Below are 26,297 nucleotides of genomic sequence, written 5' to 3'. Positions count from 1 at the left end.
GGGGTAAAAAAATATCTCACTATATACAAAAGTTAGTTTTTGATTGAAAAATTTATTTTTTTTAGTAAGGATAGGATTTTTTAAGGATATTTTTAAGTCCCTTACAGGCTAACCAAAAATTGAAATTAAGAAGATTTTCTTGCTTACTTCAATTTGTGATATATGTACAGTACACAGTAGATATGTATATAGGGGAGGACGGGGTAATTTGGCCACTTTGGAGGTTTTTGGGATATATCAAGCAAGTGTGGTGGTACCAAGAAAAACAAATAGCCCTATTTTGTAGGAAATTTTCCGGCCTACAACTTCCCCATATAACACTTTTCTCTATCTCAATGAGATATGGGTGAATTTTCCATTTCCCTAGACCCTTAGCTTAGTGTCCAAATTACCCCCAGCACGGGTAATTTGGACACTTTGGCACACAAATTATTAAACATGAAAATTTTTGGACAATAAAATAATTTTATTTTTTCAATTATTTTATTGGAAGATAGGATATTTATCTAAGATTCGTTTCCAATAATTTGCCAGATGAAAATATTTAACAGAGCCTCAAACTTGAACATTTTCTGAACCATAAACGAGCAAAAACTAAAAGTAGCCATTTTTAAGATTTTCGTAGATTTCTTTTTTTAGCTTAAATCTTCTGTCATACTTTGCTTACAATCATTAAGAAAACATTAAAAGACACAACCATAGTGAATATCTTGAGCGTCCGTCGGAAAATAGTGCCGGAAAAACAAAAGTGGCCAAATTACCCCACTCCAATTTTCCGGATAAAACCATTTCCACAGGAAAATCTCTTTGAGATATTGGAAAGTGGATGGCACTATCGTGTTTATGAGGAATCAATGGCCCTTAGTGACGTATAAACTAATTTTTAAGCGTTAAAAAATTATCGGAAGAGTCGAATTTCCAAAATGCCAAAAGCACTTGAAAATGAAAAAAATGGTTTTTATCAAATAAAAGAAAATCTAATGATCGGATTTTCCCCAAACTTGGTACAATTAGTTATCTCTATAGGGAGTATAAACTGTGAAAAAATGGATTTTCTAGCATTAGCGGTAATACCATTTTTAGAAATCGAAAGTGGCCAAATTACCCCGTCCTCCCCTACTGAATCTATTCTGCAATAGTTCGTTATACATAAATTCATCCCCAGGAATGAGCTTGAACCGCGAATTTGGTGGTGGTGTAGAATCTTCTTTTAATAGGCCCATAAATCAAAGCTGTTGTTTCTCCATTCCATCCTGTGTGAATGGGGGAGGGGGGTAGGTCTTCCGCCAGGGATGGCAGCCACAGGGGCTGCCACTGTACGAGGTGTATGGTGTCGCCGAGAGGAAATCACATTCATAATTTTATTCGTGGACGTGAATGATAATAAATGATAAATTCTGAACTTGCCTCTTAGGTGTCCGCACGGACGGTCTAGCTCTTTCGGCACCCCACCCACGGCATTTATTATTGTGTTATTAATAAAAGGCACTTTAATTAATTGGAGCGGACGCCATTCTCGCGCCGTCTCGTCGCATGGACCCCTCAATATATCTGCATATTATTAATTTTGTTGAATAGAAGAGACACCGGGGGGTGTAGGGAGAGTGAGGGGCGATTGTATGAGTAATATGCTCAGTGGAGGAGCTCTTCCTCTCTTGTGCCTTGTGTTGTTATATTGCCGTGGAGGAGCATAATATGCAGCAGCCGGAGAAGCATGCAGAGGACATGGTTCATTGATTTATTGCGCTTCGTCCATGTTTAATATTGAAACAATGGACGGTGCAATCGGAAAAGAGGCTTAAATTTATTCGTTTCACCCCATACTACCACACTGACCAGGGTATTCCTTGATGAAGGAACCGGACCTTGGCCATATATAGAGCATCACTATATGGATCCACAGGATCTCTCACTTTACCCAAGGAGCACCATAAGGCGACTCTGCCGAAGAATGTTCACCAAACTCTCTTGTGTCGAAGCAAGAGAATTCAAGGCGGTGGGGGTGGCCTCATCCCTCCAGCTCAGACTTTCCAGCTATTCCCAAATGCATGGGTGAGCACCAGAAGGGATGATGGTGCACAGTGTAAAAGGAATAAAATTTCAATTTGGGGTCTGTGGTGGTATGATGGGGGAGGGAGGTTTGGTGTGTTGTATCATGGGTGCGGGAGTAAATACCGTGAGAGAAAATTCACCTGTTTCACCATCTATTCATTCATTTATTCCCTTCCATTCAATATTTTCCACAAACCGCCATCCAAGAGGGAAAACATACCATGCCTCGCACGAGATACTCAATGAAAGATGTTTTGTGCACCAATAGGGATATTATTTAGTAAAAGGATTATTTTTATGCTTCATACACATCCCATGTGTCCCAAGACGTTTACAGTGGGAGTGGAAAATCTCCACTTTTCTCTGATTGAATCTTCAAGCAAAATTTTTGTCCTGCATTATCAACGGATTTGACGTCTGTAGATTTTTTTTTGGTAAAAATCACAAGAGGTGGGAGTTAAAGTGGCTAGAATTAATAACTTGAATGTCTATTTTACAGGAGTGATATGATTTTTTTTTAAATCAAAAAACGGATCTTTGATATTTCAAAAGATTTATTCAAATAACAACCAGAGAAAGAACTTTTTTAGTATTTTTAGTTATTTACTAAATGAGTGGATAAAAAAGTGAATTTGAGATTTGAAGTGATGCTAATTAAAGAAAAGAGATTTAGTGGTTAACCCGCCGTTTAGACCCACACCTCAGCACAGCTGCCCCATAGAGATTTCACCAACAAGAAAAAAGTGTCTTAAGGTCTACTGATGCATTTAAATGGCGAGAAAGAAATGTTGGTAATATTTAATAGTTCCTTTTGAGTCGAGACCATAGAGGCGGAGAGTTGGTTACCAACATTGTGTGTGGTTTAGGTCAACTGGAAAACACACAAAACACCTGCCATTTCAGTTTATTTTCCATCCTCACGTTCGCCCTCTGTGTAGAGCACTTCTCACGGGTGCGCACAACCCACACCCCCGCCTCAAGTTACCACCAAAAGTACAAGACACTGAGTTATATTCACTTTGTTCTGAGTCTTGTACCATTGAGAGCATACCAAGAGTGTTTTACAAGGAAGACGGTGAGGCTCTTGCCGCCGCGCATTATTTTATTTTATTTCACTCTCAATTCCTTCGGCTCGACATAATTTAATTTTTCCTTCCTCAACGTCTTTATTTTAATTTTAAACAGAATTCCTCATTCTTTCCCAAGATCGCGAGGGGGCGAACCACCCTGTGAGATCTCCCTTCTTGCACATAATGTATCCCAAATGCTGAGCGTATCGCATCTCCGGAATTCAGGACATGCAATTATTTATAAATTTTATCGCTGAATTATGCAAATTAGACACGCATTGGGACGTTGTTCGAACTCCTCTTCGATGTGTTTTTTTCTGCGATTTTATAGCTCACACATGAATTGACGCTCTCTGTTGCTTTTCTTTTTAATTTTAAGGCAAAAAAGGGAAATAAAAGTATTTCTTCCTTGGCATTGCTTTCCATTGGAAACACTCAGATAAAAGAGTTGAGGGAACAAGTCGTTGATGTAAATTCAAAAATTATGATTCTGTAAATTTTGTATTAATAGGGCGAAGTATTTTTTTTTACTAACATATTTATAAATAAAATTGCTAAATATGTAGAAAATGTGTTTTTACATTATTTTTTTTTTAGTTATTGAAAACTTACGTAAAATTTATTGACGAATTGTGTCTATTGGATCGTTTCTCATTGTAATTTGAACGCTTGGTATTACCTGAAAAAAAAAAGAAATCAAAATTAATTTTCTTTTTCTTTAGAATGAAAAATGTTCATATTTTAAGATAATTTTTAAAGATTCTTTTCGTACAAAATCAGAAGATTCTTTTTAAGAAACTCATAACTGGTTTTGGATTAAGAATGAAATTGAGACCCTATAATGTTTAGGGTTAAGTAAATTGAGTAGAATTATCGATTTTAAATATTTTTCACAACCTAGCGACTAAAGAAAAAACTTTTTCTATACTAATCTCTTCAGAATTTAGCTTTCTTAAATAAAATAATAAAATTATAATAACATTAAAACTCTCAAAGTTGCATACCGATAACGAGATTTAATTTTCTTGGCTGTAAGAAACACAGCTAAAAAAAATCTACAATAACAAGTAAATCCCATACGCCCGGAAATTGCTTTTAAAATAAAAGTAGTCTCATATAGACATATCTAGAGTTTTATGTATTTGTTTTAATTAAAGATAAACATTCTGCCATCCCCCACGCGTTTTTCTCTGAGTGCATGTTGCTCACATTTAATGCAAATTTGGTGTTTTCGCGTCTTGGGCTTTCTTTTTTTTGGTACACACACACAACAATTCTGAGCTGAGCATTAATGGATACACAAATCCACGTGCGCAAATTAATATGTTTGCGAGTTATGTTTAACATTAATTACGGATTATCACGAAGGTACCGCGTTGATAATGATGATGGAGTGAGAAACGGAGAAGAAAATCTTGGCATTTCTGCTTCTCTCTGTTTTCTTCATGCCCGCATTCTTCTTCCATGGGCCTCCTCCAGCCAATTTGTGGTCAGGATGTCTCGCGCGCAAAAAAAACCGCCTCAGAGGAGGCACGCAAAAAAAGCATCCCTCCAGCCCTCGGGTGTTTTCTCTTATTATATAGGTATGTATATTGTTTCTAAACCGTGAAAAGATTAATTGTGAATTGAAAATGATTTAATGGTGAGCGTAATTGAGGGTCTCTTTCCAGGCAACGGAGATCCCACACAGAAAAAAATATTCTCCCGACTTTACCCATTCCATGATATTTCTCTCCATATAACCTACCCACCCACCCACCGGTAAACCCACCCTCCACATGGGTTTTTGGCCCATGTGATGGAAATGAAAGTTGTGTGATTTATTATTTCCAACCACACCTTACCGGCAACAACATATCCACGGGTAAGAGGGAATTTACATATGAGGGGTGTTCTCATAAAATACAAAATCCCCGTCTGTACCTCCCCCGTCCACCGAAAACCCCAAACCTCTGTGAGCCAAAGCCATCCGTATGGTGAAAAGTAGCAATTGGAATTTCTTCGAAAATTAGGGAGCAATTCCGTATAGCGTGACGTTCACCAATTTCGCATATTATAATTTTCGAGTGAATTTATGGTCTCTCGATTGTTATCGTGTGATTTAATATTGCGATTTGAAGAATCACAATCAATAATCGATTTGCGCCCTTTGGCATTCGCCACTCAATCATCCCTTCCCGCTTTTCCTGCCCCCCCCCCCCCTGAAATGTCAGGAGAATGGTATGCAGACTGCATCTTATAGATAAGACGCGCCTTGGTGATGCTACCACGACTTACTTGCTCTCCTACATGTATATTTGTGTGATGTAGATTACATTTTAGTGAACCTGTATAAATTTTGGAGTACTTTTTAGCTGTCAAATTTAACAGATAAAACTTCGAGAAGTGATCAATAATATATAAGTACACAGTTTTGCAGTGTATCTCATATGTATGTACTATACACATATATACATATCTATTTTGAATATTTTATTCCAAATACATAATTTATTATTGATTGAAAGTTTCAAAATATGTGCTTGCAATTCATTAGGAGAATAAATAATAGGAGGATCTAAATTCTAGTTCAAAGCAGATTAAAATTTTTAATTTTTCTCTTCAATTCTTTGACTTTTGAGATATTCGTAAGCGGAAAATAAACAGTATTTATCTAATGCTGGACTGAAACCGCAGAATCCAACGGTATACTCAAAGCTAACTACATATTAAAAATTTTAAGATAAATAGGCCTGAGGAAGGAGAAATAAATCTTCAAAAAGTAAGAAGAATTTCAGAAAAACTTAGTTTTTCCTAATATAGGTGCATAGGTAAATTAAATTTCGTTTTTTAGTACAAGTAAAGTCAGGTGTCTTTTACAAAAAAAAAGTGTCTGCAAGAAACCTAAATCTTAGCTATGTATTTCTTTCAATCTGTGCGTACGATTCATCTGGTAGGCAATAAAAAGCACCAGGCGTCTCCATTTGGCAACAAGTTTATGTGATGGGAAGTCTCACTAATTGCAAAAAGATGTGGAATAAAATTAAATCGGTGGTTTTGACGTCAATTGTGGTACAGTGTGTGTTACAAATTGAAAAAGTATCGAAATTTCATGTGTATGTGTGCGATGTTTTTGGGGAAGCAACCCCTTTAAATTTAATATTCAGCCCGGCGTGACACGGAGACGGCGATGATTTCTTACCCTCTGCATTTGGATGAGGGAAACCCCGGGGATGGTGAGGGGTGTGTGGACCACCCTTCGTCAGAGAAAAGCGTCGACGAAGCTATGGAAAGGCGAGCGAGTTGACTAACTTCCGGCAGAGAGCTGAGGCAGAATTTTGTGGGCATTCTTCGTGACTAATGATCCTTAATGAGACTACCGCACCATCATCATTCTCCCTTCTTTATTATTGCGCTACTCCACCCCTTGCGTCACCCAAAAACGGACATTTGGAATGAGACTAATTTACGATTTAATTCATCTAACACAGTACGCAAGCTCCGTATTTGGCGATTGGATTCTTTTTGCTTGTTGAAAACTCTAATAAAGTTCTGCAGCACCATTCCTCATTTATTCAAAATCTCTGTGCGCTTTATTGGACACCTCTTTGACATACAAAACTTCAGCAGAGTATTGGGGGTGGAAAAGGAACTCCCTTGCTCATGGGACAAGTGAGTGATGGAAAGTGGTGAAAAGTGTTGCTAATTAATTGAAAATCTCACATGTGTGTGTGTGTTGTATTTACCAAAGCAAAGAACTTTCGTGGGTTGAGGGGAGAAAATGTCGAATGGTGAGGGCTTTTCCTCTGCTCTAATTAATTGCTGTCACATTGCGATTGTCACCACCGCAGAACTCTCAACCCTGTCATTTCAGTAGCAAACCACCACCCCCCACGACCGACCCTCTTTAATATATCACAATCAATTCAACTGCTCCACTTAAACTATGAATACATTCATGGCAGGGTCCCATCTCGAAAGCAACCCGACACAACATCGTATCAATTCAATAAATCTTGCCTAATTCGACCGCACACGACCTTTCTCTCTTCTCCTGCACATCACATCCGACATACCCTCCCCATATCCGCCTCTGGTACCAACATACAACACTTCTTTGCCATACGCAAATACCAGGGACCTTTACATGCGACAAACTGAATAAATATACAAATATGTATGATCCTTCATTAAGGGTTTCATTGTCAACATCAATGGGCAGAAGCGCAATTTTGAAGGCATTCAATTTTGTTTAATTAAAGTCCCCAGGTGTAATGAAATAAAAAAGAAAAAAATATTCCTAAATAAATGGTTTTTGGTCTGACAAAGGAAGACTTCATAAAAGTAATTATAAAAGTCAAAACGATTCGAAAAAATCTAAATTTAGTGCAGTTAGTGCCTTAAAAAATTGAACATTAAAATTAAGAACGAAATTAATATTCTTTGAGAAATTGATGAAATATTCTCTTCAACCAAAATTGACTTGAAAGTCTTTCCCATAAATTCCTTAAAACATCACACTGTAAAAACTTAACTGTGCCATTAATCTACAAGCCTATATAGTACATCAGAGAGTACTTTTGCCTTTGGGAAAGTTGCAAGAGCAGATTGCAGAAATTCTAAAGGAATATTTAGTGGGAAGTACTTCCTGGGCGCGTAATTAAATTGAAATGGGTTGGAAACTCAATTGAGCGATGAAGTGCTCAAGTTTAGCATGTGAAGTGAGAAACATGAAAGAATTCAAGGGAGGACCACCCTGGCATGAAATTTATTTGCAGTGATATTTTATAGCAGTGTATCACTTCATCAGAGCACCTTTGTCGAATGATTCGTCGTATTCAGGGATTTCAATATCGTTCATTTGGTACTTTGCCACACTTTTTTCTCTCTTTCATCTGCACCACATGAAATTTATACAACATCCCCCCGCACACGAGGGTTCATCTTTTCAGCATTCGGGGGTTGGTGTACCTCATTTTCATTCTATGCACACCGCGCGAGTGCTCATTGAAAATTGAAAACACAATAAATAGTGATGGAAAATTTATTAATTGCAAATTGAGGGGACAAATTGGAGTTTCACTTAAAGATGAGGGTGGCAAATGAATAAATAAGGGGACACGGTGGGTGGTTAATTTTTTGTGTGATGCTAGCCCTTCGTTCAAAATTCATATGATCCCGTGGTAGGAGGTTGAAGGAGGACCCGTTGTCACCCAAACCCCACACACTTTGCCACAATTTCGCAATTTTCGAGCAACAAACGCCATCCACAACTCCTTCTCACACACACACACAGTCTTTCTCCGTCTCATCCCCCATCACCACCCACCCCCATAGAACGTTCTCGTTTTCACTTTGCCAACGCCATCTCAGTCGCGTAGGGTTTGGGGGAACGTCGTCGGAAAAGTCACCCATACCACCCACGGAGGCGCACCACCAACGTTGTCGCCGACGTCGCTCCACATCTTCACTATTATATTCCACAAGTTTGATTGTGGTGGTGAATAAATTACATAAATACATAAAGTAAATTCATTAGTGAGCCAATTAAAATTTAAACTAAATAACTGGAAGTAAAATGGGGTGGTGGTGGGTTTTCACTGCCAACCCTCATGTTCTCCCGGAGAACACCAACTTTTCGCCATAGAGAATGAGATCCGCCGCAGAACGGTCCTTCGACTGCCACGAGGCATTTTGCATCGCCAGCAAGGGTTTTGTGAGCTATATGTTAAGGGTGGAATCGCAAGCCTGGTTAAATTCCCCGGAATCAACTGAGACACGCCAATTTGGAAATTACAGACCTTTTGTTAGGGTGGGATTTTGCAAATTTATGGTTAGTTTTCTGATGCATTGTCGCTAATTTCATTGCTACTTTACGTTCCTTCGCTCACAATACATATGCTTATTCGCTTGTATATGGAACACTAAATTCGTCTAGAAAGTTTCCCCAAATCGGTTTAGAATTCTGTCTTTTTATACAATTTTAAATGTAAAAAATTAGGATTAATAATGGGTTTTAGTAGGCACGTAACTTGAAGATAAAAATAGTTCTTCATGGTTAATTATCTCCTAAACTTATCATTCTAATAGGATTCTAAGGACCTTCAAAAAATATTAATTTCAAATAAATGTTTAGTCTGAGAAGACTTTACTTTTAGTAATAGTCAAAGATCCATAATTATCCTTTACATGTGAAGATACCTAGATTTCTTTGACTTGTAAGGCTGAAAAGAGTTTCAACTGTCTTTATTTATTATTTTTTTAAGAAAAATAAATTCGATTTTATTAAACTAGTTTGAGATTACCCTTTAAAAAGAAATAACAAAAAAAATCACAGATAATTTAAAACTTTCCGAAAATTGAATTAACAAAATCCAAACTGGAGTTCATCTCAACATATATATGCCTTGTTCTATATGCTGTAGTTGGTCTTATTTTCATAAACTCTCTTTTGAAAAATCGGTCACTGCGAGACTGCTCAGCTGGTGGTGATTGGCAAGGAGTGAAGCGAGGAAGTGTCGGATTTTCTTGATGGCGCGCGCACACACACCCCTCAAACTCCCTAACCCCGACGGCGAAGTGATTTCCTTTGGCAGCATGGAGCTATCCATCCACTCCTTCCTCTATATTGGCAAAGCGACAAGCGTCGTTGTCCCACTCACACGACATTTTCAATAAATTAATGAAAGCACGGCGTATGCAGCGCAATTTACGAAATTAAATCAATACACGTGATGGCAGGTTGATAATGTAATGGATTTGAGATTAGCTGCTCGTTCTCTCTCACACACACACACCATTCGGAAATGAAATTGCGGTGGGATGCAGAGTGGGATGTGTGGGTGGTTTCTGATGATTAGAGTAGCGCTCCGGGGGTGGATTTTACCCACACTAACGTACAATTGCTCGCCCTTTCGGGGGGTGGTTGGATTTTCTTTCACACAACACTCGAAAGCATTTTCTCTCTCTTCTGCGGTGAGATTGTAATGAATACATCGCACATTGGCCATGGGATGGGCACATCGCCAGAATTTCAATTTGAAATTGAGAAAATTTCAACATTTTCCTTTTAATTTATTATATTAAATCAATTTGTTTAATTGAACCATCGATTCTGTAATCAGTGCCATTACTTTAATTTAATTTTCATTTTGTCTAACTTTTAATAGCCCACGACGACAAAATGCCCCGAAGCGCAATTACTTTGTGAATTTTAAAATTATATACTCTCGAAACATTTGTGCAAACATAAACTAGTTTTTCTAACAAATGTTATTCATTAATACTATCTCAATGTAAGACTTTAACTCTAATAGATTAATTAACTTTCGAAAAAGGATTAATTTTTCATTTAGATTGTTATTTACGATGGAATATAATGCTTATATGGAAAAGAAAAAATAATATTGATCAAGATTATTTTACTAATTATATTTTCTACAACATTTTGTATTTTTTAAATTTTATATATAATTATAAATGTTTAAATATTTCTATTAATATTCGTATTATCAATTTTAAATTTTATTCTTCCATTTTCAATCAAATCCACTCCCTCGTGGCAATTATGTGTTAATTTATTAAATCTCTTAAGAAAAATTATTCGAATAACAAAATTCCTTAAGCAGTTTCAAGTATAAGAAAGTTAATCAAGAGAATATATTGTACCATGTGCCGGTTTAACTGCCAATGTGCAATCTAACGTGAGGGATGAAAGGGACATATTGGTGTGATTCTGCTTTTCTTCCTTCGCCTTTCGGGAAGTGAGGAAGGCACTCTCCTTTTCGTTTATCAAGCAAAAAAAGGGGAAGCAGGAGAGGTTGGAAAATAAAGAGGGTCACTAATTGGCACATTCACCCGGTGTTTCGTCGGAATCTCAAACCACTTGGCGTTCTATTCTCCCAGCTAGTAGAGCATTGGGAGATATACACAGCAAATGTGCTTTAATTACAGATAAATTGGACACGTTTCTCATTTCATGCGAAATATTTTAGTATTTCGTCATCATTCGAAGCTCAAGTGACTCGAGGTGGTGCGAGAAGATTGCGAGAGGGGAAGAGGGATCAGCGTTTCACAGTCATATGTGTGCGAAAATCCGGTGGAGTATCTCCACAGAGAGTGAAGGTGTGCGCTTCGGAGGCGAAGTTTGGAATCTTGCTAATTGAAAACATCCGATGTGGGGAGCTCTATGTATGTATATAATCATTTGGAGAAAGCCAAAGCACAATCCAATAATATTCCGTGCTAACAGATGAAGAAAAAAATGTGGGTGTGAAATTTTGTATTTAATTAAAAAGGAGAGAAGAACACGCCGAGAAGATGATTGCTTGGCAAAATTTATTAATTCTGTCAACCGTGAGCTTTATTGGTGTTTATTCTAATTGAAATTCCCAACAGCGAAAAGCTCCTCATCAACACCAAAAACACACACCCTAATTAATTTTATTCACTGCGCCATTCCAACTAACAAATCCTGCGCAAGTGACTTAATTGAATTTATTGATATTGCGCCAATGCCTCTTCAATGTCTTTTGCAAATACACAAAATGAAATTCTACTATACACATCACCTCAGCCAAAGGAATGAGATTCACCTTCTTTTTCCACACACTCTGTTTTGTGCATTCTGCCACTCTTTTTTAGCACCACCACCTCGTCTACTTCTCTTTTTTATTTCGTCCCAACAGATAATGGAATTAAATTTACAGCAGAAACCGTCAAAGTGTGGCTGCGCGGCGAAGAGATTGTCCACCGCGACGTGATGAGGAAGGAGGAGAGAAAAAAAAGTAACACAATAATAAAGAAAGGAAAACCCAAAGCCACAGTGGGATGTGTGATAAATGATTCAATTTCCATAAACATGGTGCCTAAGAATAGCCATTTAATCAACCACATTATCCGCATTTGGTGAAACCGGCTTCAATTAACTTGACCCCCATCACCAAGAGAGCCGCGCCATTCACAAGCTAACTCGCCTCACTGGCCATGCCACAGATCCATCGTCTCATGTTCTGTGTCCATCATTGTATACATAGCTCCTTTCTGCATTGCCCTTCTCCTTCTTCTGTCAAGCATGGGGGTAGTTCCCACCAAAAAGGGCTTTGCATATCAGAACTTTTAAATTTTTATTAAAATTTTTTTAGATCTGGCACATATTTAAAAATATTTAATTTTTCAGATTTCAAGAACATGACAAATTTTTGGCCTGATGAATATAGTAATTGTTCTCGAAACTTCACAAGAAAAGCCAAAAAATCAGTTTGTGTTTGAATTTTTAGAAATTCATTTTTCATCAATTTACCACTGACATCATCATGGAAAACAAGAAAGAATAACAGCTACGACAAATCGAACGACAAAACCAAATAAGAAAAAATTACCAATTATAAGCCCCTTAAAAGTTGAACGATGCTAATGATGGTACTTGAGATATTTGGGGTTCTTTAGAAATCAATTTTTTTTTCTCATTCACAAAAGATTTTTCACTACTCAATGGGACGTTGTGCGAAAGCCACCCCCATCCCTTTCCATTTGGCCATACATTGTGCGTATCCAAATCAATTTGTGGCATAAATAATGGATGACTTTGGGGTGCTTGAGATCAGGGTGACTTGTGATGGTAAAATTAATTCTCTCATATAAACTATTCTAATATTTAGGGGTGCATCAGCTCTAATTCCATTTCCCGCAACTCAAATTATGCCAAATTATTCATCGTAAAGCAATTGGACGTGGAGTCCAAATTGAATTGGATGCAAATGCGGTCAGAATTATATAGGTGTAGGAAGGAAGGTGATTTGGGGAGCTTTTTGGTGCATCCTGATTGGGTTCTGATCCCCATGACATGCATCACTCCCTGCAGAGTGAATCTCATTAGTGCTTGTGCTGAGATGTGCTACACGGCATTGTTTTTGCAGGCTGTGCGCCAGGTACAATGTGCACAGGGAGATCCGCGAGAGAGATCTTACTAATTAACGGCCATGAGCCACCTGGTCGAATGCGAAGAGATACAAGACGCGGCAATAAGATAGACAGAGGAGACAGAGAATGGCGACACTTCGAGGACACGACACACACAATTGTTGGTTAATAATCGCAATCAAAATACAACGACGCATTATTAAATAAATTAATGCGATGATAAACATTATAAATAATAATCATCATTGAGAGCGGCGCGTCAATTAATTCCATCTCCTTTTGGCCTCAGAATCATCCACGCTTAAGGAGCGAAAGAGAGACTATAGTGGTGCAAGGCAGGTCTCCCAGCCTGCCATCAATGGTGGTAATCAGTGGATTGGCTATTAATCAAACAGTGTCAGCTTGCCGACTACATGTGCTCACCACCAGAACACATAGCAAAGTCCACTCTGCGCGAAAACCAACTTCCTACACACACTTCACACCCATTCTCTTGACCAAGATGCACGAAAATTGTGAAGGCCCTGGCTGCCCCCATGGAATGCACAAATATAATCTTAAAAGACCAATTAAGGTATCTAAATTTATGGGAAATTCTTTCGTGCTCAAACTTTTTTTCTTTCCAACTCTCTTCATGTGCACCAACATTCGAAACCCTTCGTTCATCACCACTAATCAACTCACATTCAATGCCAAATTCTAATTACAATGAAGCCTTTTCGCTGACACATAATTGCACTTGATGGGCTTCGGGGTGTCGGCTTAGGAATTTTCATCTGCACAAAACGCCACAAGGTACATATATTGTGGAGGTGAGTTGAAATATAAGAACCCATACTTTGGTGTATAGACAAAATTAATTCTTTATGAAAATATCTAATGAAATTCCACTAAAAAGTACATTTTATACTTATTCGGATTATTCAAAACTAATCAGTTAAATTGGATTATCTATCTAAAATAATAAGTCTATCTATCAATTGGAAGAGCTTAACTTTTAACTTCTAACTTTTAAGTAAAAATTTATTAAAAAAAATATTTTTTAAAAAAATATTTAAAAAATTGTATTTACCATAATCGTTTTTGGTAATTTTTTGTGCATTTTTAACGTCTACTGTTTTTTTTCTAACGATTGAGGTTTATTTATAACGTTTGATGTTTATTTTCTAATAAGGTTTGACGTTTGTTTTAAGGTCTGACGGTTTTTTTTACGTTTGAGTTTTTTTTTTAAACTTTGTTGTTACTTTTCTAAACTTTTCTAAAATTTGAGATTTCTTTTCAAAGCATTGATGTTTCTTTACTCACGTTAGATTTTTTTTTTCCACAATGTCTGACATTTCTTTTTAAAATTTTGACATTTTTAATCAAATGAAATCCTCTTTAGAACAATTTTTTAAATGAATTTTCATCTAAAAAGAGTTTCTTTTAACTAATAAAGAAAAATAATTAAATTTTCAGAGCACACCCAAAATTCTTCCCTGGATACACCCCTGAGCAAAAAAAATCACTAATATGCAATTTCTTATAATAAACCTTTAGCTATGCACCTTGCAACAATGTTCCCGGTGTGGTGACATTCCATTGCACCTTTTGACCCGGGAGTTTCTACTACCATGCGAGTCATCTCAATGGAGTTGAGATATTAATAAAGTGGAAAATTAATTTTGATATAGTGGAATGTTTTAATTGAAGTGGTTGGGATGCTCATCAAAATGGGGGATGGAGCGCAGGTAAAAATGTACTCCTTTAGAAATACTTGGAACTTATGGAATATTTTAGTGTGTGCTCTTGTGGCTGCACCAAAATGCCCCAAAGGTGGAAAGCTGAAAGAGGCTTATGAGTTATAACGCCATCGAGAGTTGCCTATATATCACACACAGCACACACACAGTCCTTTCAACATTGTGTGTGCCAATTAACGTGCTCTGTGGCTTTAGCTGGCTGCAAATTAACATGGGTATTAAAATTTATCATTCGGTAATGGATTGAATTCCATTAATTACTCGATGACGTTGCGGTCGGTGGGTGGGTGGGTTGCTCAATTGGATGGATAGACGACCCATAATGGGAGATGCAGAAATGGGGTGTGGGTATGTGTGCTAGATGTGAGTGAGAGTTAGATCAAGCTTGACTTTGTGGTAAGTTCTGGAAAGCCACCCATTTGGGTTGGGGATTCACCACCTACAATATTTGAAATCACCCAACAAACATGTCAGCCTATATATGAATACGATGTATTTCGAAAGGATATTGCCACTGGGGATCCCTTTCTAAGTAATATTAATTATTGTTTGTGCAATTGGAGTCAAAGCATTTTGTCTACAAACCCCTGAGAGATTACTCGCGAGTGCACAAGCATGCGAATTTTTGGAATAACATAAATCTCCTTATACAAAAGTTTATTCAGTGCCACGTCTCTGACGCACTTGACTGAATGTTCACATGGAAGTTTTTTCGGGGCATAGAGCACCAGAAATTGGCGGCATGCCTTTGTAATGAAGCGTCTTCTCCGTAACCTCTCTTGGGATCTCCTCGTTCCACCTTGAGAAGAAATTGTTAATACACTCAACGGGCTCAATGAAGTCATTCATGTGAAACGATTTAGCGTTTCTTTTTTACCATTCTGACGCTCTCTGTCTCACATCACATATGTATGTATGTATGTAATCGCGATGAATAGTAATCGAAAATTAATTTTATGGCAATCAATGAGTAAATGATGATGGAAATTTTTTAATAAAACTACAAATAAAAGTATTTTAAAAATCTAATAAAATGTGTCGAAGTCAAGGAATTAGGAAGTGAAGAGAGACTTTAGTTCAAGAGACTAGAGGACCTGAGGAAAGAACGCCTAAACTCGAAATTAGGCAACAACTAAAGATTTCATAGAATTTCTTACAATTGAAAGTTTTAATTTTTTATATTACAAAGAAAAATATTTTTAAAGGTTTTTTATTATTAAAGTAATACTTAATATCACCCCATTTGACGGTATTTTTATTCTCTCAACTATCATGAGGATGACATCAAAGTTTACGGTAGAATTACAGGTTCTAAGCACTGTAATGTAGATCCATTACACTAAAAGCATGGCGTAACTTCTTTCGCAGAGCTATCTACCACCATCAATCATAATTTAATTAATTGACAAATTAGAATCATTAGCAGGTGTTTATGTATCACACTCGCTTTAGTCTCTCTTCATGCACACAAAGTTCTCACAAAATCTCCCGCCGCAACATCACATTGAGCATCAAGTGCTTTTCTCAACACCACCTTTTGGGTTGCAAGAATTAATTTTCGTCGATGTAATGCAAACTGAAAATCAATTTTCTAAATTATAGTTATTACTCTGAGTGTTATTTATTCTTCACTTTCGTTCTCAACAATGTTGAGCCGTACGTCGTCTCACAGCTGAATAATTCATCATTTTTGGGGAGTTTCCTGATTGCAGACGACGCTGCCTCCCAAAGAATGATTACCTGTTTGAGTAAGAGAACTGTGGAATTGACTTTGGGAGCAAGTTGGTCATTAGAGAGGCCATAGCGCAACAGTAATGGGGAATTGGAAAAAAAGCGATATGGATGTAGGAATGATCTTTTAATTACACGCGCTAAGAAGTTTCCGATTGTTGCACAACACACCTTTTCTTTTAAAATTAAACAGCTGCTTCATTAAGGAAATGTGCTTAGGAACCGAACTTATGCGATGCTATTAAAAGAAAAATAATCTTTTGAAGTTTTCTGCATGATTGCAAAATATTGTAAAGTTTATGGTAAACTATTTATCAGTAATTGGGATAAATATTAAAGACAGTATCCACGAATAAACTACTAATAATCTAGTATCTACTAATTGATTCTAGATTGTTGAAAATTAATAAAAAAAAAACCAAAAATCAGGAATTTGTGGTCAAAGCTTTTGCAGACAAATCTTTTAAACATGGGATGCTAACTAATCATCCTTTATTATACCCATGTTGACTCCTTATTTATTTATTTAAAAATATTTTAATTACAAATTAATTTAACTCTTCTAGACATGCTGGAAAAATACTTTGAAAGTCTAATCATCAAATCTGTTCCACTTAAGTTATCTCGTGAAGTGTAAACATATATTTATTTTATCTATAACTATATATAAGTCTATAATGCTCAATCGCATACTTTCTCATACTCTTCTGCAACTTAACAAACGAGTTAATTAATTTCTCATTTCGCTTGAATGATGATTTTCAAACATTAATTACTAATAGTTAGTATATTTATTTAAATGACGTCTCAGTGGAATGAGAATGGAATAATATTTAATTAATTTCACCAGTCATTGGACAATAAATGCCCCCCTCGTCGAGTGTTAACATATATTAACTGTTTGTGCGCCTCTGTATATGACCCACTACACTGTATGCAACATACTCAATTATTCACTGAATTCTACAGAATTAATTATAAACCGAAATCAATTAATTAGAACCATATCATTTCGTGATTGCTGCTCACGGAAAAGCGAGCGCCAATTAAATTTATAAAATTAAAACGGTGGGTGATGCTGACTGATGAGGATAAATGGTGGGTCAAAGTAAAAAAAAAGCAGCCAGTTAAAATAAAAACAAAATACTCCACGTATAAAAAAATATACAAAAGCAAATCCGAAATATTATTCTTAATGACTTTTTCATGTCCCAATTAAATCGTTTCACCGGCAGCAGGTTTTTGACGCCCTGGCATTTTTATTACATTTTACTTCACATCCCGTCTCTTTTCCTCCGCGTGATTGTTTATCAAATTTTTTTTTCACGTGGTAGGTACAAATTTTTCTTCCTTTTTTTTACCAGAGGGGCGCGTAATTTATGAATATCACGCCGTCTCCAAAGTGTATTCACTCCAATCCAAAAGGAATTGGATGGTAAAATTCAAGGAAAACGCACAACACTTCTTTTCAATCCCAATTTAATGGCACTTCCAATTAGCTTTAATGCAACACAACAAAAAATAAAATTTTTTTGAGTTGGTGAATATGAAACCTCCCCAATTAATTACGCGCGCACAAACTAAATATATTTATCCCAAGTATATAATATACGAAAAAAATAGAGCACAGAAAAAATGTAACAAGCGTCCAATTAGATTTATTTTCCCTCTAAAAAAACATTCCTCTCCATCCCAGATCACCGGGAATGATTTGAGAGTATGTCTCTCCCTGGGTCTGAAGGAGAGCAAAATGGAAGAAGTCAGCAAAATTCGTGTGGCACCTTGCTTATTTTGTCGCGCAAAAAAAGAGAATCAAATAACTAATGGAAAGGTAAATGATTTATTTTATTTCTCAGCGAAAACACCCACAAGGCCTACCAATCGGGTCAAAAGTTCCTTTACCCTTCTCTTTTCCATAATGGAGAATTTTATTAATTCACACCCAATAATCCGCCCAAAAAGCTTTTTGCACCGTTGATGTCCATTAAGTGGCTTCTTGGGTCATTCCTCAACACGAGGAGGAAACATTAAAATTTTTACCACTTTATTGCAAAAATTTTGTAATTTTCTTTGCTCACTGAGAAATACTTTTGAGTCACAAAATGAAGTTCTCCGAAAGCAGGATTAAAGATTTTTATCGAGGTTCCTACGGTGGATTATTTCAGTTTTTGAGGAAAATAATTGGTCGTATTTCTTCGAATCTTTGTGGAAGTTCTTTTTTCTTGGACAGAAATGTCTTTTTTAGCACACAAAAAGAAAAAAATAATATTATGAAGTGATGGTTAAGCAAAGGAGAGATTTTTTTATTGATGTACATACGTGAGGAGGGGATCCTTACATTAGTGAAATAGTGTAATCAGAAATCTTTATAAGTATTTACATGACAAAATCAAATTTTTTACATATAATGCAATAAATATTTTAACATGATATTTTTTTTTAATTTCATTTAAGTAGATTATTAAAATAAAATTATACTTTAAGAATTTATCACAACTTTCCATTGCAGTTGCCGGCAGTTACTTTAGGATAATACTTTCACACATACAAAGGGTCCGCTGTGCGTGTACAGTTACATATATGTAGTAACATAAATTAAAATGCTAAAATTCAGCGTAATGAATCCATTTCTTGGACGAGTGTCAAAACATATTAATTAACTTCGAAACCATCTGGTGCGGATCGTGTCTCCATTCTCAATATTGACTTCTCTTCGCTGCCTCCGCCGTACCACCTTCGATGACACCAAACAAGTTGAAAAGTCTCCGATGAAGACATTCCTGTCTTCGCTTTTTTTTTGCGTATGCCCACCCCTCAGTGAGTCCCATGGTGGCATCATCCTATTTTCCACTCTAACAATTATTTCTTGTCATATTATTTTTACACGATTAACCACAATAGAATAAATCCACCTCAAATTACTCATCTACGCCGAAAGTTAAATGAAAATAAAGTGAAAGAAGCATGTGAGCACGAAAACGGAATTGGCACTAAATTACATGATTCTGCCGCAGTAATGGCTCGAAAAATTGGTAAAAGGAGCTCGATAAAACACTTTGTCTTTATTTTATGAAAAAGACAAACAAAAAAGCAAAAAACGCATAAGAAGGGGAAGTTTTTATGCTTAACATTGGTAACAGGAAATAATTCATAAAAGAGGAATTTCTTGGTTTACTTACATAAGGAGTTATTAATTTAATAAATAGGGTTTTCATGGTTTTGCTTTATTTATCTTACTTTAAGATTTTTAGATCCTAAAATGGTTTTTAATCATAAAGAAGCTTGACTCAGCTCCAAATACGTAAAACTTTCTAACCTTTTCCAATATTTGAAATATTTATTAGAATTTTAGTTATTATAACAAGAAATTCTCTTCTAGCGGCTAGACGGTGTAAAATATATCCTTATTGTTTTAAAATTGTTTACATAGGTGTTTTGAAAATTAAAAAAAAAAAAAGATCAAAATTGTTGCTCTCTACAATTAGGATATATCATCAACCATTTTCGTGACTTTCGTGCAAAAGAAGCTGGTAATTTCGATTTCTTATGTATAATAAATTAAAACTAATTACAAAAAATAGAACAAAAAGCTTCTTCTAATAATTTTACCGTAAAATATTATCATAAGCAGAAACATAAAAAAAACTCTTTATTAGTAAACTCCAACTGTGACTTTTTTTTCAAGTTATCATATCTCGATAGAAGTGCCAACTTCAGAGGGACAAAGAATTGAGCATAAAAACGAAGGGCAAAATAAATAACTCAACAGAGGGGATCTCTGACAAAACAGATAGGTAGGAAAGAAAAAAAAGCCAAACGAGGTGAGGAACGAAGAATCTCAACCAAGTGAGGAAGTTTAATTAGTTTGATAATTTTTATACCATGTGGAATTTTGACGAGTGGAACATACAATAAAATTTATTTTAATTAGTTTAATGTGCATAGCGACAGAGACTATGGTGTTTTGTGGGTATTTTTGGAAGGTGCTGCCGTTCTTTACAGCCTCTCAAAATCATCCCATTCACATTGGTGGTGCGTGAGTATGTGAACTTGGCTTAAATTCGAAGGCGGGTGGAAAAGTTTTTTTCTTCTCTCCCATCTAAACGTAAATTAACACTTTTCACGCCAAATGCTAAGCAAAACAGTCAATTAACACCCTTTTTTTCTTCATCTCCCTCTCGCTCACAATACGAGAGATATAGCTTGAAAATATTCCAATTTATGTATATATTTTCAGATAATGATGAGCATAGAGGCTCTTTTTTTGCGTCCGCACCATCAACTGCCACGGTAATTGGTAAATATTGACAAAAACACCCACTTCTTCATCTTGCGCCATGATGCTCAATTTACCGGAGAATATGTGAGATAATTAACTGTGTGCATCGTCTCAAGGAGAGAAATCAATCCTATAGCTATAGATATATATCCGTGATGAATGTTAATTGTTTAGAGTTTCCAATGAATAGGAAGTCAATGACAAAGCAGACAGAAGAATTGTTACGAAGTTAACGAAGCTTGCAGACGTATTAAATTTACTTTAAATATTTGTAAGCATGTAATGCGTATGTTAAATGTTTAGCACTTTGTTTTGCATATTTAACGAAAAATTAGAATCTTGACAAAATGTTAACGAAAGAACATTTTAATTTAGTATTTTAACTCAATCAGTATATTTTCTTTCTAGAATTATTTTAACATTGAAAATAAATTTAGATAGACAATTTTAATTTATATCAAGAGCTTTCGACTTCGTTCAGTTTAACGAATCTTTCATAAAATTCTTCTTTAATTTAAATTCTGATGAAATTCTAATTTCTGCGCCTAATAGACAAAATTAATAAGGTAAAGATAAATCACACATTAAAATATTATTTAAAATATCTGCGCAAAATGAATTAACTTGACGAAAAATGGAAATTTCATATAAAAAACGTCAGTTAACAACAGTTGGGGTAAAAAAAAACTCCCCAAACTCCTGCCCTATTTGAAATTTCATTCAACAGCCTGAGAGCTGTTTCGTATCTGGCGACAGCGTGACAAGTGAGGGATAAAGGAGAGAAGAATAAGAGTAAGAATTTGCGAAAAATGGATACAACAACCTTACATTAATCGATTAAAACGTCGTCTTTTTTTTCATCGCCCGCACACAGCCCACCAAATCCAACGACAATCGAACTCGTTTGGCATTTTCCCGATGATATGTGGGTGATTTTCTTTTTTTTTTCTTCACCACCAAAAACAGGCCGACAAAAAAACAACCACCCAACCCCTGAGACGGCCGATCAATCAGTCCATTATCGGTGAACATCGAAATCCAATTAGTGTAATTTATTTCTATTTTAGAGGCGCAAGAATGTCAATGTATGTGCGAAAAAAACTACCCACTAATTTTTGAACTTCATTCCCTTTCACTGTAATTTGGACAAATGCTGGATTGGGATTTTTTTTGGGGACAAAAGGGGAGGGTGGTTCTGGTGCGATTTTCTTTGCCAAATTGGCAAATTCACGAGACAGAGAGGCATGAGGCGACGGAAGGGAGCGATTGAGGGCATGAAAAGGGTTTTTCTCTGAGACATAAAATGATGTGGCGATTGATACGAAAGAAAATCGAGTGGAAATCGTAGGGAAATTCAAAGCCCAACCCTCCGCCTCTAGCATGGGAATGACGCGAGACGGAGCAAAAGCGCCCCAGACAAATGGTATATTGCGGGTGGTTGGAAAGACAACACAAGCGACTCATCCACAAGTGAATGACTATATTGTAGATGGAGGGCTGTGTATATACATAGCTGTTGTGCCAGAGTCTCCTCAACAAGGGTAGCTTCCCCATCAGCGAACATGGGTGAGAAGGAGCTAAGGCAAAGTAAAGATAATCTCATTTCGAATCCACGATTAGCCTCACAAAGGCATTTAACGACCCATATAGTCGCATTAATTGGTTGAGACGATAGAGTTTGATATTCTCACACATTGCCCTCCCTGTGTCTCCAACCCTTCGGTTTTTGGGAAGCATCTCAAGTAATTTCAGGAAAGTGGCTCGGAGGAAGCGCACCAGACACACACCATAAAAGGGTTTGAGGGCACCAAATTCAATTCTAGTGGTAACAACTGAAATGGAATTCCATTATTTTGTTTTCAATTTCTAAAACTCACTCTCTCTCTCTCTCTCCACCCCTTGTGGACAACCTACATCGTAGCTCCATTTCTACTCAGGCAATTCCAAAAGCTCAATCAAAAAGTTCCCTAAAAGACCCAGCTCTCATTCTAAATATCAATTAAGCTCACAGACCGACACAGGCATGTAAGGTTTCCCCGAAAGTAAAATTATATAAGGAAATCTTTCAGTATAAAGAGAATTAGGATTTTGGACTTGTAGTACATCTTTGTCTGAATTAATAAATCGTTTAAGAATAAAATAGGAAAAATTCAAAGGAAATAAATATGATTTAAATTGGCATTTATGATTTAAAAGTGAGTTCAATTATTCAATTAAATATGTAGAAATTTTATCTAGAGTTATTTTTACATGTTTTTTTTTTAATACATTTTCTACTCATTTTTTTTTGTTAATAAATTAACATCTTTTCACGTTCACAAAACAATTCTTTGTTAAAAGGATATATTCAAAATAAATTTTATTAAAAAAAATTCAATTTAAAATATATTTCGAGAAATACCTGAATTGGACCATAATTAGAAAAAAAGAGCATCGGTGTAGCTCCCCAGTTCGGGTTCTGGCTTACCTAGAAAAGATGGAAAAGGAAGACACTCATTAGTGGGATAGAATTGAGAAATCACAATAAAATTAATTAGAAAAGGCCGCTAATTAATTTTGGTTTGAGGGAAGAAGAGATACATAGGAATGTTGGGCTGCATAATTAGGAACACATGTTCTGAGGATTCCGTCTCTCACGCAATTAGACGCTATGTTTGATCATCAATGAGAGATGTTTTGGTGAATTTGGCCAGAGGACATAAAAGTTCGTTGGAGGAAACATTGAATCCCAACTCTGGGGGCGTATAAATCCACCCACACACACACACACATACTGTCCCGGTTAAACGCCCCAGTTCCCCTTAATTGGCCTTTAATATCGTCCCTAATGTGTGTAACGAACTATTAATGATGAAGCAGAAAACTCGTCTGAGTCCAAATTTAATTAGATTTTCAAGTACATCTGTCTCTGTGTTTGAGCAGAGTTTGGTTGGTGCGGGGGTGTGGTAGAGGGTGAAGAAGTTTGAGCGAGGGGTTAGTATGTGACTCTCCACCACACGTGGAAGATCCTCCTTCCCTGTATATGACCCCATATGTACATATGTATGTATATAGCAAAAGGAAGTACAACACTCCAAAACACCACATCACCCCCCTGCACACACTTGGTCCGTTCTCTCTGGTACAACAATCAAGGGTGGGTGGAACTAACCGTTGTGCTTGTGAGCAAATGGGTGTATGTGCAAATAGTGAGTAATTAGGTTCCACGTCCCAAAATAGAGGACGTCCCGAGGAATCCAAATGAAGCCTTTGTAGTTAGAGTAGAGAATTTTAGTCAGTGCCGTAGATTATCGTCTAATACCCAGGCAACATGGAGTGTCTTCTGGGAATTTCCACTTCATAATCGTTTCTAAATTGTGCTTTGATTACTGATTGTGGCTCACACACACCCTCAGTGGGATCCCACCTCCGCTGGGAGGTACAGGGGTGATGTTACCTCAAACTCTATATCGGAGCCTCTCTCTGTGGTCAAACACACTCATTTATGGGCCATCTCCATCAATCCCACATTAGCCCGATCCAGTTCTGTGGTAATCTTTTGGGGTTTCATCTTAATTGTACACCGCATCTCTTTTCTTCCTCACCCAAGTCGTTGCTCATCATCATCATCCGCACCTATACAATCATTGCCACTTTCTTTGAGAAGCCCTCTCAACAACTGTGCTGAGTTGATGAGAGGGTAGAAGAAGATTCTAAACGTTTTATTTTATTTTTTTTTTTTCAATTTATTATTAAAAACTCTAAAATATACTTTTATAATTTATAAAGTTTATATGAGAAAAACCTTTATTTTTATCATTAACCTCTTATTTAAAATAGCCAACCTTCGAGAAAAATTTTAATTAGTCAAAATCGGATAACAAAAAAAACCTACGCCATTTTTCATTCGACTAATTTGAAAACAACTAACCGAGAAAAGAAAAAAAAAAACATCAATTTTATCTGGATAAAATTCAACCAAATCCAATCAATTCTGTTTGATCACAATGATGTTTTTCTTTCAGCAGTATATTCCCCAAATTGACGAAGGAAGCACGGAGTACGAAGAATTGAGGGTTTTATTCAACATGTATGTAAGAAAAAAAATACTGGAGTTTGTTTCATTTCAATTTATTTGTGTGTGGTGCTCCTCCTGCACTCTGACGCACCATCCCGAAGAGAACAAGAAATTCATGGAACAATAAAAAATAAAATCAAATTAATTGACCGTCCCACCCATCCTCTTCGATTTTGGTGGCCCGAAAACAAATGGCGAGGCCGAGGCATTGGTTCACCTTGCGCGGTTCGTCTCAAGGGGGAGAGCATCAGAGAGTAAAAAAGAAACACCCAGAAGAAACAGTAATTACAGGTGTCAGTTTATGCTGTGTGAGATATCTCATTTGGTCGACAGTGAACTTTCAATTGGGAGGCTGGAGAGTGTGCCATCTCAAATAGAAAATCTCTAATTAGATAAATCGCAATTTCATTTTATATTCTCACAGTTTCATCTTCCCTATATTTAGGCGCTTAAAAGGTTTGACATTGACAGCTGTCAGTGCGGGAAGTTCTGTCAGACAATATCCTTCATTTTTTTTAACTGTCACCCCAACAATCCCTTCCCATAGACCGATCGAGAAAACAACGAAACCGATTGCCGATACTAACAAGGTTCCGACAAATGTGCAAGTCACTGATCATGGCGATCATAAAGGCCTAACCAAGCAACAGCGTCAAATGACGCTGTTCGTTGTTTTTTCTCACTTGCTCCTTGTCAAATTGTATTGCGCTGTCACTGTCAAACAAGAAACGCGGTTTCTATGTTTTATAACCGCCTTTCTTGTTTGACAGTAACAGCGCGATACAATTTGACAAGGAGCAAGTGAGAAAAAACAACGAACAGCGTCTTTTGACGCTGAAGTATGGGTACAGCTTAATGATCATTATTAGTTGACGTGATGCATCAGTTTTCTTTAGAGGAGAGTTCCTCCCAGCGTGGGATTCCCTCCACGGTTTGAAATTTACGATCGTCACTTCCTCCGTGCTATGTTTCCCAAAACGTCCACCACGTGATCCCATTGAACGGTCAAGAGTGAGAAAACACTTCATTTACCAGCAGATCATGAACAAACTAATCCATCCTCTTTGCCATTCAATTTCCATATACATATACTATTTGATATTTCCCGCACTTGTCTGCAAGCCCAAAACTCCGCTCCGCACAAATTCATTGTGCTGTTTTTTTTTTTGGTTACCACAGAATGAGAAGGCAGATAAAAAGACGAAAAAAAAGCCCAAGACATTTGTATAAATTAAGCCAGAGTATATAGCGCACTTCTCAGCTTGTCTGCATTAGCCGGACGCGCACATATGGTAAGACTAAGTAAACAAATGAATATGCAAGAAACATGTTTAAAGTGTTTTATGCTTTTTATGGGAACAAATTAGCACTTGTTGTGATGCGATAAAGTGATATTTACCAGGAATGCGAGGAAATTTCTAAAACAAATAGAGACGGAGATGAAAAAAAAATCATTAGATGGACGG

The 26,297-nt window shown here is 36.6% G+C and overlaps 1 protein-coding gene across 3 annotated transcripts in view; it reads right to left on the bottom strand.

Annotated features, from left to right (window-relative positions):
• Positions 1-26,297, bottom strand: part of LOC129791129 (LIM domain transcription factor LMO4) — a 141,313-nt gene that overhangs the window by 29,908 nt on the left and 85,108 nt on the right. The window contains exon 2 of one of the 3 annotated variants that reach the window (XM_055829089.1): positions 3,735-3,801. The exons of the other annotated variants lie outside the window; for them this stretch is intronic. The gene's annotated coding sequence lies outside the window, so the exon portion shown is untranslated. The remainder of the gene's footprint in view (positions 1-3,734; positions 3,802-26,297) is intronic. 3 annotated transcript variants of the gene reach the window in all.

The sequence above is a fragment of the Lutzomyia longipalpis genome, chromosome 2 (genome assembly GCF_024334085.1).
Source record: "Lutzomyia longipalpis isolate SR_M1_2022 chromosome 2, ASM2433408v1".
Taxonomy (NCBI): Eukaryota; Metazoa; Arthropoda; class Insecta; order Diptera; family Psychodidae; genus Lutzomyia; species Lutzomyia longipalpis.
This window is presented reverse-complemented; position numbering and strand designations above follow the sequence as displayed.